The sequence below is a fragment of the Zootoca vivipara genome, chromosome 4, assembly GCF_965207765.1.
Source record: "Zootoca vivipara chromosome 4, rZooViv2.hap1.1, whole genome shotgun sequence".
Classification (NCBI taxonomy): Eukaryota; Metazoa; Chordata; class Lepidosauria; order Squamata; family Lacertidae; genus Zootoca; species Zootoca vivipara.
The window spans coordinates 44,648,295-44,662,887 of NC_142587.1; the positions used below are offsets into that span (position 1 = coordinate 44,648,295).

A 14,593-nucleotide genomic window follows, 5' to 3' on the forward strand; every position below is an offset into this window, starting at 1 on the left:
TTCCTTTTAAACTGGGTCTTCTGGAAACAATAGAAGACCCTTTGTGTACTGAGAAGTTCATCCCTGTCTGGGTGAATAGCGCTCTGCCACAGGTGCCCGTTTTGTATTGTTTTTAACACTTATATTCTGTTGACTTGTGTGACTTGTATAACTGTGTTTTAAGTTACTTTTATTATATTTTGTATGGCACTGAGAGCTATATATGTAGAAGAAGATTAATAAATAACAACAATGTAGAAATAAAAACTACTCCATCATGTATTGCACTGCTTGATCATCTGGCTTGCCGGACCAGCAACTCACAGACTAATTTTGCAGTTTCAGTTGTTGATGCATTTTGCAAGGGTGGTTGGGAGCTACAAAAGAGGTACAGCTGTCCCTCAATAGCAGCCGGGGGGGGGAGGGAAAAGAGAGGGGGCATGTCTTTACAAAACTGTATCAGCAATGGCAGCTCTGTCAGCAATGTTTCAGATAAGGGGTGGACTGATTTCCCCCCCGTTTCATAGATATGGGACACTGGACAGGGGGTATGTACTCTGACCATTTTCTTATACCAAACAGTTCCCCTCCCCCCAGGCTTTGGCAGTTTTACATTGATGGTGACTTCCATTATTTGGCTTGCAAAAATTGTGTGCCACACCTCTAATGAGGCAGATCAACACCTCTCTGTAAAGTTGGGTCCATTGTGTCTCCATTGTGTCTGAGCCCAGAGGTGAATATATTAGGTTTCATGGGTTTTCTTGCAGCCAAGGTTTTTAGGAGAAAACACATGGTGAACCAAACAAGGCATTATGGATAAGGCAAAGTGTGTGAGGACAAAATACCACACTAGCACACAGAATTTAAGCACTGTGTCTTTTTATGGGACAATATAAATGTTTTTCAAACACAGAGCTTTAACAACAGAACTGCTTGTTCTTTTACAGGCCTAAGATGCAGGCAAAAAAACAAAATAGAACAAAATCTCCTCCATTACCAGAGAAGGCAAACTTTTGTTTAAAACACTGAAGCAAAACTTTGCTTTGCATTCATGTTCACAACTATGTGGCTGAGGCTTGGATTGGAATTGAAGTGTAATGTGGGAAAGCATGGCAAAACCTCAGAGTTGGTACTAGCTTGCGTAGACAGTGCTTCAGTTATTTATTTGTGTGGGGAAAGCATTTTATCTTACAAATACATATGTGTTTGAGCAAAGGTTATTTTAGCTAAGTGTGTTTGGTAGAAAGTGTTCTTAAGCCTTCAGGTGGTTATTTAAAGATAGATGTTCTATTGCACCTGCCTGTGCAGATAGCTACACATTCACAAGCTGGTTCACAGGCTTCAAAGACCTTCCACTGAAGACACATTGAAAGAGGTGCTTGCTGATTTTGCAAGCCAAATAGTTGAAGAGTAGGCAGCTTCAAGGCATAACTAGCAAAGTATAAGGGGGGGGGGACCTTGTAAGCCCATGAGCCACATAGTAAGTGAATTTGCTTTTTGCCTTTCTTGACCCTCTTTAACAACAAAGACGATGCCTCCAAACTGCCAGCGCCCAAATGTCAATCAAAGTCCTACAGGTGTTAAATCTAACTGCTTGTCCTCAGTGATCGGACTGTAAGATTGGGAACCTAGGCCAGGAAACTGAATTTAGAAAGCCAAATGCAGGCAACAGGTTTCTTAGTTAAGGTTCATTCAGCCCAATTTTTCTAACTTGCTGACAGTTTATAGCATGTTCAGACCCATAGACCTCCCCCTTAAATAGATTCACACTTGACTCAAATTTTGGTTTGGTTTTTGGCAGAATTTAAGCCACAACTTTATTGATTACAGAAAGTGAGTGGTTGCATAGGCTCTGGTTCGACTAGCTCCCTGCACCCTTGCAGGTAGCGCTGACCCAGGGCACCAACATAGGTCAGCCAAGGGTGAAAACCTGGATAGGCAAAAAGCTGGGAACAGGCTATGTCCACACTCAGATGTCCATCTGGACTCAGGCATGGGCACAACCTCCTTTCAGGGGTTGACCAAACCACTTGAGTCCCTGGATTCCTTTAACGGAATACCCTTCATGTAGGGATGGAGAGAGCGTTCTCCCATCCCTATCACCTGAACCACTGCCTATCTGCAACCTTACAAGTTGTGATGATTTGCTATGCAGCAGGCGAAACCCAAATGGCACCAGCCAATCAGCCAAGTGAGGGAAATTCCTGCCATGCCCCTGTCCCAACGACAGATAACACACGGTGGCATAGCAAGGTCAAGCGCAACAAAGCCCTAAAAGTACGGAGAGGTGGGCGGGTGTTCCAAATGCACGCACCAAAAGAGGAAGCTCTGGGTCATGTGCATGGGTATATATAGGTCCCTCGGTCCATTTGGACTGCGTCCCATTGGCCAGATTGAACCCAACACCGAGGGACCTACCAAATTTGCCAAAAATGAGGGCATGGTTCTGCGATAATATGTGGCACCAGACAACAGCGGTCAGGTAAATGATGTGTCTTATAGTGCTACCAGAGGTCAGCAATGTATTATTGAACTGCAAGTAAAAGAACTGTTTTCCCTACACATCCCATCTCATGGTTGTGTATATGTTCAAAGGTTAGATATATTATGTAGATATAATTATTCCTCTGCAATGAAGTATGTACTTACAATATTAAGGGGGCCCATATTTACACTGCCATTTAATTGTATTATTTGTTGGCCATGCAGATGAGGTTTGTTCATTGCTAGGTGCTGTATATGAAATAACAGGTGATACTAGTTATACTTCCTTCCTTTCTCCAAAGTGCCCAAAGCCATCCTGTCAAGCTGAGGAATAATGCATTACAGATGGCTACCTGATAAACTTCATAAGTGACTGGGGAATGTGAACCAGTATTCCAGCATCCAAATGATGTACTCTAGCCATTACATCAATCTAACCCCATGAATTTGTGGAACTTCATGTATCCAGGCTGGCAATGAGAAGCTATTGAGCATGCAGACCGCTGAACTGACATTTCAGCCATTAATTGAAAAGAAAAATGTGATACCATTTCGGAATCAGAGTTGATTTCCTCCCTTTTGTTTTACAAATAGCTTTTTAAAAAATGAAGACAATTTGGCCACATATAAGTGAATATCCCCCAGATAGATTAAGTTAAAATAAATCCGATTATCTACCTTCATAAAGCTATTTCTGCCCCTAAAGAATTTGTTCACTGATGATACCATTGAAGAAAGCTCTCTAGCATTTGTTTAAGTGAGTTCATAAAAATACCAGACTTAAATAAAAGATTGTGCAAAATGCACATTTGTTTTTGACCAGCACAAATTCAAAGCAAACTTTCAGTCTGAATAACAGAACACATAACGGCATTCACAATCTTGGGGGGAGCTGCTTTTGAGTAATGTTGAGGTCACTTGTGGGAAAGAAAAATGCAGTCTTGTCACTATGTTTTAATCTAAATTATTCCTATTTTGGTTTAATTCACTTTGGTCTTATTGCTATGGCACTTCAGATTATATACTCCAAATACATTTAGAACTTGTCAAGAAATACCTTTTAAAATGTTGCTTAAACCCACCCCCACCATAAAACATATTATTGACTTTCTTCAATCATGTATGGGAAAGAATCTTTAAACGTTTATTCGAAAAGGAGATGCATTATTGAAGACTGATATGAAAACTACACAAGGGTTGTTTGTTTAAAGGTCATTTTCATCTTGTTTTCCCTGTGGCTATCAGAATACAGAACACTTTACATCTCAGAAATAATTGCAAAGGAAGACAAAGTGCACTTAAGTTCTAGATGCCGGGAATCAGGCCTTTGGAGACTCACTTTCTTCACTATATTAATTCATGGAAAGTAGTTTTACAGAAAAGTTATCATGGTTATTTCTTTAATATGGGACTGTTTGCTTCACATGCTTATGAAAACATCATTTTCTTTACATGGATTTTCGTCTTTAAATATGCAAGAAGGCCAGTGTGACATGCACTTCAAACCAGAGTGGTAATTCAATATTTCTAGTACTTTTGTAGATTTTTCAGCCCATAGAAATAATGGGTACTATTTTGAAACACAGTACCATAAAAACCTATTTTTACCTGCAGTTAAAAATATGTTGTGTGTTATATCCCTAAATTTAAGCAGTGACCCGGGCACTGATTCTAACATTTTATGGAATAAGTATTATTTCTTAGGAAAATGAAGTTTTTAATGTTATTCTTAAAATAAGGCATGGGCAGGCTACAAGCCTGTTATATACCTGCTGGGATTGACAAGGCATATGACCCTCACCTGAATCTCATAGCTCTCCTGACAGGTGATTTGTTCTGCAGCCACAGTATTTCTACCTGCAACACACTTGAGCAAACCTGCTCCTCTTCCTTTCATAGATATTTTGTTGCCATTTGCAACTGTAGCTGCCTCTGATTAGTTATTATTTAACTCTTTTTTGGGGGGGGATTAGCATCAGACGTCATGTGCATGGACGTTGCCAAATCAATTAACCAACTAGAAGGGTTACTGTTAATAGCACCAGTTTTCCTATAACTTGATATTGCATTTTTAGTTTGCTTTCTGTTGCCACCCTGGAACTTTTCTTTATTAGTGCCACTTTGTTTTGTACGATGCCTTGCAAATGAAGGAAAACAACTTTTCTGCTTGTATATATTGATAATATAATTTTGGTTACTGAGAACAAACAAGATTGGGTGCAGGCCTGGCCAGGACATAGGCGACTTTTGACAAAGGTGACCTGTGTGCTTGCTTGCTTTATTAACAGCTGTTGGGAACTTCAAGGTCCCTGCTCTCCCTTCTTATTGTCTTTATATTGGACCTGGAGACTCCAATAGAGAGCATTCCATGTCAAGAAGGAGGGCAAGTGGGCACCCTATCAAAGGACAGGGCAGGAGCTACACGGAGCAGGGCCTTTTCACTGGTGGTCCCCATGGTATGGCTCGCTCTTCCCAGCATAGCTGCCAAGTTTTCCCTTTTCTCGCGAGGAAGCCTATTCAGCATAAGGGATAATCCCTTAAAAAAAGGGATAACTTGGCAGCTATGCTTCCCAGACCTGCTCTCTTTTGACCTGCATTTTGGAGCTTTATAATTGACTTTGGAAGAACTGGATGACAAGTCTTATCAGTCGCTGACGTATAAGCGGATTATATTTGCTGCTATTCTGGGCTCCTAGTGCATAACAGAGTTGGCAATTTACGAGCTTTCTCCATTATCTGCACAGCAGGGGGTGTTCAGTCAACAGTGCAAAGGCTGAGCTGAAACGTTTCCTGCTGGTGACCTGCTTTCAGCCATAGGGGTCGCTGTTTGGCTCCTCTGAACATCACTGTGTTGGGACAAAACCTCTGAAGTGGGGAATCTTTTCTAAATCACTCTGTGTGATTTAGAGCCTTGATCACCTATGTCTCTAAATTGCCTCTATGATGCTTCCTGTGTCAGAATGGAATCAAACATGTTGTAGCAACCATACAACCTTGGGGCAGGACTAAATACCTAATCCCACAACCCCTTTCACCACATTTGTCTCTTTCGGGCAAGTAATGTCTTTTGTGTGAACTATGAATTTATGAGCTTTACCTGAAATTGATGATTATTTTTAGCTTAACATTATCCACATACATTTCTATAAATTAAAGGTGAGCATTTAGGAGACGCCTCCTCCACTTATGTATTTGGGAGATGACTCAACCACTTATTTATCTGGACAGAGGTGGGTAGGATTTGAGTGTTTGAAGTAGATGTTGGACAAACCTTCACTTGTGAACAGAAGTGATGGTAAATCCTGTGCTATAATTGAATGGGTTTAAATTCTGCAAAGAAATAACACAATTGGAAAGGAGCCAACAATAAAAGCCAATTATGTCTATCCCCATGTCCAACATGATCCCACAAAATAATCAATATAATTAGCATTTCACCATCAGAGAACAGTTGCTTAATTGACAGGTACATCCAATGCAAATGCCCCCATTTAAATCACTCAAGTGAGATAAAGCACACTTTAAAAGAGAAGGCAAGTAACACACAAACAGTGAGTTTGATGGAGGAAAGATGGCATCACATATGCATGCTGATAAGTGAGGCCCCAGGTGTGAGCACATGGCATCTGGCCTGGTTAAGCTAGAGAATAGAGGGAATGTCTCTGGAGACTGCTGAAAAATGATGTGCATGACTTGTGATTTGAGTTCTGCTCACCAACAGAAAGAAAAACCACGTTTGTGAGATTTACCACTTTCTTTTGTTAACAAATGCAACGAAAGTGTTGAAAAGTAACTGAAAGCTAACAAATGGGCAGCATTCCAGAAATTCACTCTGTCATTTTATACAGTAAAATCTTTTCCGGCAGAATCACCTCATTAGTGGCATTGTAGTCAGGCCTAGCCTCCTCTGCTTCCCCCCCCCAAACAGCACAGCATAGCAAAACCTGATTACCCCCGCCCAATTTGTATGAAAATTAATGAACTGGATCTACAGTAAAAAGTCACCTTTCGTGGCAAAGTACATATTTCTGTTTTAAAATCTGGCTATATGTCACCTTTCAACAAGGCATAAACATTCTAACAAGCATTTTCCTCAGGTAAACAATTGCAGCTTCAAAGCAAAATCAGGGTTATGGCTGCCAAATAATCCTCTTTTATTTTTGTGAGAGCAGTTGAACAAATTGAATGGAAGCTATTTGCCTCACAAATGTATGTATGATTCTCACAAATATGTGGAATGTTACTACTTAAGTGATGTAGCTGACTATCTCAGTAAGACTACGGGGGCAAGACTGACATTTTGGATTGAATCCAAGAACCACAGGAAGAATCCTCTTGAGTCAGGTAGACTTGGACCAAATGGTTGATAAACGATTACAGAATGCAAACTCTAGCTGCCTCCAGGCATTCTACTCACTTGTAGAACCAATACAAGAATAGGTAAGAGTAGGCTGAATTCTGCTCTCCCATTGCTGTCTCCATCACCCTCCATGACTTGAGGGATGAACTGCTGGATCAGGGAGCCTCTTGTACACATGGAGACTCCCTATGTGATCATTAGAGCCCTGGAAGATCCAGGCAGTGGCGGAGCTTCATGCTCTGGCACCGGGGGTGGGGCGGGACGGGACGCGCCTCCTGGAGGGGCGAGGCGCGCGTTCCAGGGCCGTGGCGCGCCTCTCAGAGGGCCGTGGGGCGCGTTCCGGGGGTGGGGTGCGCCTCCTGGAGGGGTGTGACTCACATTCCGGGGGCGGGGCGTGCGTTTTGGGGGCGGGACAGGTGCCTGCGATGGCACCCCTTGGAGCCCGCCGCTCGGGGCGGCTCGCCCCCACCGCCCCTATCTTCCTACGCCCCTGGATCCAGGTTCTGAATCATGTGGAGAACTTCCAAGTCAGAAGTTCATAAAGAACTTTTGAGAAGAGGAAGGTGATGTGCCTTGTGTGATTGTCTTTTCATAAGCAAAGAATGAGAAGAGACGCAAGAGCCCAGGAGAGAGAAAGGACTCAGTTACCCTCCAGTGGGATCTCTGGTGTACGCCATGCAGTCAGTGAGTACTTGACACAGGTGTCCATGCATATGGAGGCCTGCATATGCACTCTGCGCTTTATCAATGCCAATTAGAAAGTCCAAGCATACCAGGCTTCCTCAAACTCGGCCCTCCAGATGTTTTTGGCCTACAACTTCCATGATCCCTAGCTAGCAGGACCAGGGAATTGTAGTCTCAAAACATCTGGAGGGCTGAGTTTGAGGAAGACTGAAGTATACAATGCCTTGCACTTGAAACAAGTAAATCTTTGCTTAATTTGTCTGTCATTTCAGATAAGTCTTGTAAAAGAAAAGTTTTTGTTCCTCGCTTATTATAGGAAAGAGAAAAAAAGTCAACACATTGTGACACACACTCTGATTTTTCTTTCACAGATAAGAGGCAGAAAAGTGGTTTATTCCTGGCAATGGCCTCCTTACTTACTCTCTTTTCAAGTTCAGTGATATCCCCTTGGTGCACATATACAGCCAATGAAGCAGAGTGTCCATAAAATACTGATAATTTTAGGTGGTTCACATGCCAATTATTTGGCAATTCAGGTCACACGTTACACAGGAGAGCTTGGTTGTTCTGTTCAAACCCAGCCAACATTGTGTCATAGCAATTTCTGAATTGCCTTTCCTGTTGTTTTATACAGTAGGTGACTCTTCCTGTAGTTACTCCTTAAATTCTGACAAAACCTTTGCCAGGAGCTAAAGGGTCGGTTGTAAATAAGGTCCAACCATTCCGACCTCTCTCTCCACTTTTGTATTTATTGTGTTTTGTTCTACTTTTTTCCTGGGCACTCAGGCTGTAGCTACTTTGTGAAGTGTTCATTTTGATCTAGAGAGCAAAGCCAAATGCCCCTTGAAATGGTTTAGAGCTATGTCTTGCAGGTACATAGTAGGTGACCACTTGGTACGACTGCGTTGTTACAAATAACAAAACTTGTGGTCATTCCTAAATGACTGTTTTTAGACCAGTTACCACTGTTGCTAAACATTGTGGTGATCATAGTGCATTGCCAAAAGTTATTCACTTACACCAAGGTAATTTTTGTATCTAAACAAAGGCAAAAATGAGACTCATGTGACCTGTGCAGTTCCCTTTACCATTTCATAATTCCCAGAATGAGATGTGTGTATTTGTGTTTGTGTGAGAGAGAAATGTTCTAATATACATGTCGTGTATGTCAGAATATTGTATATAAAATATCGTAAGATTTATCACATTCACCAATATACACACACATATGGAAGTAATTGTATAACCCTTTGTTTTCTCTGCTCAAAATCTGTTATCCTGTATATTTTAAAACCGTATGAAAAACTTTGAGGTCTTCTCTGAAGGTGTTAAAGAACAAGAGAAACATAGGTTTATATTATCATTATTGATCTTTCTGAACTTTCTGAACTATAGCTTCCATGGGGAGTGGGAAGAAATCCATGTCTATAGATACACAGAAGGTCTGATGGACAAATTTTGTCAGCACTCACACAGATAAAGAAAACATTAAAATTAACGTTGAATAACGGAATTGCTTTCATATTGTATTTTGCTAGGCTAGGCTAGTGTCGATATCCAGTCATGATTTAATGATGACTAAATGTGAGTGGTGTCTAAAGCATACAAGGACATTCCATTTTGAAAAGGTCAAGGTTTGTGTTTTGATGCGGTCATGGATAATGAAGGAGAGAATTCGATTAGAGGGAACAGATTAAGTGAGATCAAGGATTCTTTGCTTCAAACAAACATGTATGTATATGAAATATATTTTAAAAAAATACAAGCCTAACACACCAAAACTCTTCAGAATTTCATTCTTCTCTTCGCATCCACATTTCAAGGGGGTTAAAAGACTATCAAAGAAGAGGAATTTACTTTTGTATAAAATTGCTGACTTTGTTCAGACAACCATAGTGCAGGTATAATAAAGAAATGAATAAAACCCACCTCCAATTAACCTGCCTGATGTCAAAACATGGCTGTATCCTGAGCAAGGAGGGTTTTGCTTAGTGAACCTTATAAAGGACAATATATTTCGAAGGCATGAGGTTAGAAGAAAGGATACAAATGCGGTGTGGAGAACAAGGAAAAGAAAAATGTGCAGAACTTTAGAGGATTTATCAACACTTTTTTATTTTAGTACAAACGAGCAACAGGGTTGTTGTTTTTTCAAAACAAGAGGTTCATGATTAGATGGAGTGTTCACTGTAAGACTTATTGAGCATACAAAGATCACCAGCATTTAGAGAATTACCTCAGGCAGGTAAGATGGTACAGTTTATTAGGAAAGGTAGAAAATCACTCTGAGGAGAATGGCAAATAATTACTTCAAATGGCATAACAGATTTTCCAGAGGGGGGAGGAAGGTTTCCTTCAGGAGAAAGGGTAGAATATAAATTCAAATAATAATAGCAACAAACATACTATCCACAGTTACGGTAAATATAGAATAATTCATCTGTCACAAAACAATGTTCTTCAGTTTAGACAGGCTTCATTTAGATAGGCCTAATTAGATTTTACAGTTTCTTGGCAGATGGAAAATAAAGTAATTAGGTGTCTTCCAAAAGTATGCAGAAAAATCAATGAGGCCAAATGCAAACATGTATCACCTCATGTGCTGTACTCTTACCACACCCATGGATGCATTTTCATATTCCCAAGCCAAGTATGGATATAACTGATTACAATTCCCAATCATGGACCCTTTAAAAAGTCCTGCCATGATAAGGCAAATAGCTGCCAGCAAGCTGTATCTGTATCTCTGGAGAGCTACTGCAAGTCATAGAATCATAGAGTTGGAAGAGACCACAAGGGCCATCCAGTCCAACCCCCTGCCAAGCAGGAAACACCATCAAAGCATTTTTGGCATATGGCTGTCAAGCCTACGCTTAAAGACCTCCAAAGAAGGAGACTCCACCACACTTCTTGGCAGCAAATTCCACTGCCGAACAGCTCTTACTGTCAGGAAGTTCTTCCTAATGTTTAGGTGGAATCTTCTTTCTTGTAGTTTGAATCCATTGCTCCGTGTCCGCATCTCTGGAGCAGGCAGAAAACAACCTTTCACCCTCTTCTATATGACATCATTTTATATATTTGAACATGGCTATCATATCACCCCTTAACCTTCTCCTCTCCAGGCTAAACATACCCAGCTCCCTAAGCTGTTCCTCATAAGGCATCATTTCCAGGCCTTTGACCATTTTGGTTGCCCTTTTCTGGACACGTTCCAGCTTGTCAGTATCCTTCTTGAACTGAGGTGCCAGAACAGGACACAGTGCTCCAGGTGAGGTCTGACAAGAGCAGAATACAGTGGTACTATTACTTCCCTTGATCTAGATGCTATACTCCTATTGATGCAGCCCAGAATTGCATTGGCTTTTTAAGCTGCTGCATCACACCGTTGACTCATGTCAAGTTTGAGGTCTACCAAAACTCCTAGATCCTTTTCACGTGTACTGCTCTCAAGCCAGGTGTCTCCCATCCTGTATTTGTGCCTTTCCTTTTTTTTGCCCAAGTGTAGTACTTTACATTTCTCCTTGTTAAAATTTATCTTGTTTGCTTTGGCCCAGTTGTCTAATCTGTTAAAGTCATTTTGAAGTGTGATCCTGTCCTCTGGGGTATTAGCCACCCCTCCCAATTTGGTGTCATCTGCAAACTTTCTCAGGATGCCCTCAAGCCCATCGTCCAAGTCATTGATAAAGATGTTGAATAAGACTGGGCCCAAGACAGAACCCTGTGGCACCCCACTAGTCACTACTCTCCAGGATGAGGAGGAGCCATTGATGAGCACCTTTTGGGTTCAGTCAGTAAGCCAGTTACAAATCCACTGAATGGTAGCATTGTCTAGCCCGCATTTTACCAGCTTCTTTACAAGAATATCATGGGGCACCTTGTCCGGAGTAAGCATGGTATCAAATAGTATGGGAAACAGCCTTATTAGAAAAACTAACCAATAAACTGAAACTGACATGTGGACAAATAGAAGAAGACACCTTCACCCCAGTATGGCTCCCTTTTATCACATACACAGCCCAACAAGACAACGACAAGAACCCACCAAGAGCATTCAAATCAATATGGCTAACCTGATCCAAACACACACACACACATACACACACACCCCACTCACACACAAAAACAAATTTCACTACAGCCAATCAAAGACAACCAACCACACCCTAGACCACCCCAATCTCTCTCACCACCAAAGGAATAAAAGTGAATAGTAAAGAGAACCTACACAAGTGACGCTGACACAAAACCCCACACATACACTAAGTAGAATAGAAGCATTGCCACCCGACCCCACCCCACTCACCAAGCCCCCCCTCCACCTCTTCCCCCCTTTTCTTCCTAATGTAACACTAATGTCTCAACAAATGAAACTGATCTGTAGAAAATGTAACTTGAAAAAAGAGACATTGCACATAAAAACAAAGAATGAAAAATGTTGTAAAATAACAAATAAAATAGATCACATGGATAATCTTTCTGGACCAACTCTGAGCATTGTGAGAATAAAATGTACAGTCAGGTGTTGTTATGGTAACCAATGCACTTCTAGACTTCTGCTCCTTGTTTGTTTATTTGTTTATTCGTGTTTATGAATTTTAAAGGCAAACCTAGAACTATGTTCATAAATTCATATATCAAGATCCAGGCAAATATAATGTAGTAAGAGAAATGAGCACATGAAGTTTTCTTTCTTCCTCTCACACAGCTTCTGCCATTTCGCTAAACATGTTATTTTATGGAGAAAACAGATGTTAATATCGGGTTGCAATTCTAAACATGTCTGCTCAGAAACAAGTCCTATTGAATTCAACAGGGCTTACTCCCAGGTAAGTGGGGTTGGGATTGCAACCTTCGTCTTCTTTGGAGGCTGCAACCCTATACTCTCTTACCTAGGAGTATGTTTCACTATTTTTAATAGGGCTTACTTCTCAGGTGACCTGCATAGGTATGTGCTGTAAGCTGTAAATCTGTTCATTGATATATTTAGAAATCTTGTAAAGAAGCTCAACCCTGTGCAAAGTAATTCAAAAGAGAGAGGGGAAAAAGAAGCAAGGAGTTTAAATGGTGTGGCAATTTAGTGGAGCATGAATATTCACTCCAGTTTGAGCTCAAGCTTCATAGATTTTTACTTGGCTCTTTTTTATATGCTGATTTTGTATTTTCTATAAGAAGCAATTTATTTTTCAGAGTACAGATTTCAGACATATGTCAGCAAGTCAAACTAATATTACTTTGGCATGTGCTCCTGATGAGACTTTATTTTACATTTATTGTCACAAAGGATGGTTTAAATTGTAATAATGGATTTCTATTTTGCCTTTTAGCTTGAAGCCATGTGTTGCCTTCCATAAACTAACAAAGATAGGACCAAACAAGTCCTATAAAAGTTGAGTTTTTATATACAATAAAACTCACCCAAACACCAGCTTGTTTCTTTCAAAGTCATTAGTAAGCCAATATCCAAAATGATATAGAGCCTCAGAAGCTAAAAGTATCATTATTCAAATAAGGCATAAAATTAAAGCCACCATCAACTACACGTATTAAAGATTCAAACTATAATTTGGAGGGATATTAACTAAAGTCCCAGCTGAAAGGTTGGCTTCCAGTATATGTTTATGCCCCTGTCAAACAATCCCTCGGAATGAGTCACATAGATAGATCAGTTTTAGTCTGTTGGTGGGAGGCGGTTTCAAGGCTGGAAGGTTTTTTTGCTCCTGAAGAGGCCATTTTTCATCTTCAGGCCAAAAATGTATTCGCTGTGGTGTTGCTGGGGAAACAAAAGTACTTACAATTCAAATGTGACTTCGCCTGTTTATGTATTATATAGTATGACTAATAAGCATTTATCAAGATCACAAAGAATCTCCAAGATATTAAAACTGCCAGTGCTAGTCCCGGCAAAAATAAATTTTGTCACTTTCTTTAAAAATGAAAAGAGTAACAGAAAGAAACACAAAAAATAGCTGTTTTGATACTTCAAAACTGGAACATATAATTTCTGTTATAGAATTCTGGACTTACTAACCATAACCATGTAATAAGACTTCAACAGGACCTATTTCCCAGTAAGGACAATTATAGCTCAGTTGGTTAGATATCATTGTGGTGCTGATAATGCCAAGGTTGCAGGTTCGATCCCCATATGGGGCAGCTGCATATTTCTGCATTGCAGGGAGTTGGACTAAATGATCCTCAGGGTACCTCCCAACTCTGCAATTCTATGATTCTATATCCACACACAATTCTCCATAAAATAATCTTAAAAGTATATCTAAATAGTAAGTTTTCAAGTAGTGTGTCTGAACTACTGGTGGGGGAGGTGTTCTAAAAATACCCAAGGTAGCTGCTCTTCACCTTGACTTTGGATATGTTCTGCCTATCTGGACCATACCCAAGAATGAACTTCGGCTCAAAACTACTGCAAAAGTCTCCCAGTGGCATTTCCTTGAGTGCAACATGCAAAAATAATCAACGACTCCTTTATCAGGCTCCCACCACACACACAAAAATCACAAATTCCAGGGAATAGGGCAGAATGTCTACTTATATGATCTACCTGCCAAAATGCATCATCAAAAAACAGGAAAAAAGGGGATACCAATTTGCATAAAACTTGCATGTTGTTGTTGTTGTTGTTGTTGTTGTTGGTCTGCCTTTCACTCTATGATCCCAGGGCAGGTTCCCAATGCAACACAATATTGTGCAGCCTCTGCCAAATAAGCTAATGCTATTCTAGGCTGCATCAACAGAGGTACAGTGTCTCGATCAAGTGAAGTCATAGTCTCACTCTATCCTGCCTTGGTCAGACCGCACCTGGAGCACTGTGTCCCGTTCTGGGCACCACAATTTAAGAAGGCTATTGACAAGCTGGAACAATTGCAGAGGAGGGCAACCAGGATGAGGAATGGTTGAGGGAGTTGGGTAGGTTTAGTCTGGAGAAGACTTAGCGGATCCAAGTTACAAAAAAAGGAGGTTCTGACTAAACATCAGGAAGAACTATCTGATGGTAAGAGCTGTTTAGCAGTGAAATGGGCTCCCTTGGAAGGTGGCGGGCTCACATTCATTGAGGTTTTTAAGCAACAA

General features: G+C 40.7%; 1 pseudogene; it reads left to right on the forward strand.

Moving 5' to 3' along the window:
• Positions 1 to 9,161: 9,161 nt before the first annotated feature.
• The window catches only part of LOC148685923 (uncharacterized), a 45,858-nt pseudogene continuing 40,426 nt past the window's right edge, over positions 9,162 to 14,593 (forward strand).